The sequence below is a fragment of the Pteropus medius genome, unplaced genomic scaffold, assembly GCF_902729225.1.
Source record: "Pteropus medius unplaced genomic scaffold, Ma_sr-lr_union100, whole genome shotgun sequence".
Lineage (NCBI taxonomy): Eukaryota > Metazoa > Chordata > Mammalia > Chiroptera > Pteropodidae > Pteropus > Pteropus medius.
Window position 1 is genome coordinate 2239498 of NW_024342647.1, and position 4085 is coordinate 2243582.

Here is a 4085-nt window from a genome sequence, read left to right on the forward strand (position 1 = left end):
AGATTCCCACAGCCTGGATTCTTGTAAAAAGTTTATCAATTTATTTAATCACCAAGCAGGATCTTTCCAGAACACTTTCTACTATCTTCCCAATTTTTTGAAGTTAACATTCTATCTGTGGATTTTCTTCCACTATTTAAACTTCAATCTGCCTTTATATCCTTTGGGAAATGGTTGAGAGGCTCCCTTTCTTGTACCCCGCCTTTCGTTCTGCCATTAGTTGGCATGTTCTCAGTGAATGCAAATTCATTTTTACATCAGCAAAAGCAAAATTGAATAAAGAAGGCCATCTGATATGTAGTAAATCAAACAAAACCACAATGAATTTCAAAGCCAAGAATAAATTTAAGATGGAGCATGATGTATAGGAAAGAGAAATGAGCTCAAATCAGGTGATTTGGAGTCTAGTTTAGACTCCACCACTGACTCAACTGCATGACCTTGGGAAAGTCACTTCACTTCCCCAGGTTTCTGTTTTCAACTTGGTGGAATTAGGTGTAGAGCTAGATAATCATGAATTAATCACTAATTTCAGTTAAACATATTACATTCCCATTGATCTAAAAAAGTAAGCCCAAACCCCAGTAAGCATAAGAAAATAATCTGAATTTTTACCACGATTAAGTTATTTATTAAAGTAACCTAATTTTCTCTTACTATGGATGTTTTAGATTGCAGAATCCCAAGTGTAACATCTCAATTGCAGCAAAGGACTTGGTTTCCCTTTATAGCCTATTGGACAAGTTAGAAAAATGTAGCCTAGATCAGTGGAAAATAAACCTGAACGAGGAGTATAATCTTCAGGGGAGTTATACCAACATGCGTCTGAGTCCTATCCTCAGATTCTTTTTTTTTTTTTTTTTTGGGCGACAACCTTGGTTGACCTCACAGATTGCAAGGACCTTGTCAGCTTACAATCCCTTATTTTTTACGCCAATAGCACCTCGTCTTCTTAGGTGGTCTCCCATCCAAGTACTAACCAGGCCCGACCCTGCTTAGCTTCTGAGATCAGATGGGATTGGGCTTGTTCAGGGTGGCATGACCGTAGACCTATCCTCAGATTCTGATCGAGATAGTTCTGGGTGGGATCTTGTGATCACAGTGACTGCCAGCTGATTCTGAAGAGCATCTTGGTTTGGAAACCACTAGACTAGATTAGAACCAGGTAGATGTGGATTAGTTAGTGGTTAAATTACCAGGGTAACCAACTAGGGTAAGTTACAGGTTTCCTTCTTGGCCTGGTGCTTGTAAACTCATGTATTCATGATTAAGATGAAGATATAGAAAGAATACCGATCAGGTAAATAGATGTTGCAGGCACACTGGATGACAACATAAAGACTCGAAATTATCTCAATGGGTGGGACAATCAGTAGAAACAACCAAAGGGAAATTTAAGGGATGCATAAACCACTGCACTTTATGTACGCTTTTTAAAATTAAAAAACACGGTATTAGATGAGACTGTGAACATCTATGTGGAATAGACACTGAGGTTTAAGAGGACTAGAAGTGGATCTTTCTAGACATAAAATGAAAACGCTTTGTATAGGGTGCTATATTGTTCATTATTTGAGGAACCTCTGTACTGTTTTCCATAGCAGCTGCACCGTTTTGCATTCTCACCAACAGTGTAAGAGTTCTCTTTTTTCCACAACCTCATAAACACTTGTCTTCCCTCCCCCCTCACCCCACCCTCACCCCCTCGATAATAGCATCTCGACAGGTACGAGGTGGTTTTGATTTTTATTTCCTTGATTAATACCTACCATACGATTCACCAATCCCACTTCTGGGTATTTACCCAAAAGTATTGAAATCAAGATTTCGAAGAGATATTAGCACCCCTCTGTTCATTGCAGCACTATACGCAAAACCAAGATGTGGAAACAGTCTACATGTCCATCGACGGACGAGTGGATAAAGAAAACGTGGCACAGACGTACACTGAGATATTATTTAGCCTCTAAAAAGAGGGAAATTCTGAAATGTGCAAAAGTATGGATGAACTTTGAGGACATTATGCTAAGTGAAATAAGCCAATCACAAAAAGATAAATACTGCATGATTCCACTTATGCAAAGTATCTAAAAGAGACAAACTCATAGAGTCGAGGAGTAGAATGGTAGTTGCCAGGAGCTGGGGAGAGGGAGAAATGAGTTTCTAATCAATAGACATAAAGTTTCAATTAAGCCAGAGATCTGCTGTACATTGTACTTACTGTCAACAGTACTGTGTTGCATACTCAAAAATTTGTTGAAAGGGTAGCTCTCATGTTAAGTATTCTTGCCACAAATAAAAAAAAAGCGCTGTTTAAAGTGTAAAGCAAATGTAAACATCGTAAAATGACAATGACTAGTCTCAGGCAGAATAGAATGTGGTTAAAAGGCAGAATCCTAGATTCACATTCCGACTTTAACCATAGACAGTCCTGTGGTCTTTGGAAATTTTCTTAACTATTTCGTGTCTTGGCTTCTTCATCTGTTTCATGGAAATAGCACTGTCCTCACAGGATTGGATTAAGGTTTAAAACGTTTAGCATATTGCCTGGCTCATAGTGACGCTCAGTAAATGGTATCTGTTATTTGAGGTCTCACTGTCTAGTGTCCCGAGAGAAGGATGAAGTAGGCTAGCCATACTCTGTAAGTGCCAGGTGACACCCGAAGAAGTGTATTGTCTTTGGGACGCCATGCCTCAGGAGACTTAGAGACCAAAAGGAATATGTTCAAAGGCGGGTGGTGGACACAAGGCCGGGAGGGTAAGTGGCCGCTGAGTTCAGTCAAATGCGTTGGAAAGTGTTTTCTCGTGAAAGGCCAGAAGACGACATCAAACCATCTAAAGGGCAGAGACAGGAGAGCCGCTCTGCTCTCTGACTTGACGAGGCAAGTCAGCGGGTGGATACACAGGTCTGGGCGGGACGTCTCAAGCCACTTCCTGTGACTAGAAGAGCATGAGTTTTCTGGGGCGGAGGGTGGAGGAGCGGTCCTTTACCCACCGTGCTTAAGCCCCACGGTCAGGGTCTGTGTGGAGGGGACTCCTTCACAAGGTCGGAGGTTGCCTGCTTGGACTGAGATCTCGAAGCCCCTCTCAGATGTTAGGATTACTCAGTGAGAGGGATGGTGGCATTCCTTGATGTCTGCCTGAAGGCCCTCATAAGTTGGGTGAGGGTACCCAGAGGTGGATGGGGTTGCCAACAACTTGCGTCTCCAAAGATGGAAAATGATTTGTGATTTCTATCTACTTGAATGTACCTGCTTTTCTCCCAGGGCATCAGCCAAGTGCCTACATATTGGGCCCATCTGTCTTTCCTGAACTACTGAATTGGGGGGTGCATTTGGCTAATGAACCTTTTCAGAAAAACATACTTCCCCAAATTAGGTTCTAATTGCATTGGAGGCAGCAATTGCCTGTAACCTGTTACTGTTTCGGGAAGTTGCATCCACTTGAGTGATTTGAGAGTCAACAGCCTTGTGGAGGGCTGGACTCATACTCTTCCAGACTGACCCCCACCCAACCATCCATACCCCTCTTTCCACCTTCAGCCTCTCAGGAATGATTTGAATCTGAGCCTGAAGCAACTCTGGCTCATCAAAACTGGACACCGATGGAATATTAACATCAGAAAACCTTATAATCAAGTGCTCTCAAGACTCGATCTGAAGACTTGGATTCTCAAGACTGGAATAGACTTAGGAAAATTGTGTAGTCCTGCCTTTCATTTAGTCAGTTTATCCGCTTGGCAGTATCCCTGTATAGTAGGCTTGAACTCTTCCTTAAACATCCCCCAAACTGGGCAGCTCACAGTCAGATTTCCCATTCTATTTTTGTACAGCTCTGGGAGCTAAAAAGGTCTTATCGAGGACAAACCAGAATGAATTGTTTAGTTCTTTGGGGAATATTACTAACGAGGATGATCATAATAGTCTACACGTACTGAACACTCACTACTGATTAAACACGCTAGTAAGTACATTCTCTGGTATAATCCCGGTGGTTACATGTTATGCATCCTATTTTATGGATTAAGAAACTGAGGCCCAAAAGGTACCTGTGATTTCCTCAAGGATCGGAGGTGAGTTTCAAAC

At 41.8% G+C, this 4085-nt stretch overlaps 1 pseudogene; it reads right to left on the reverse strand.

Annotated features, from left to right (window-relative positions):
• Positions 1 to 931: 931 nt before the first annotated feature.
• On the reverse strand, positions 932 to 1050 carry LOC120605851 (uncharacterized; annotated as a pseudogene).
• Positions 1051 to 4085: the final 3035 nt, after the last annotated feature.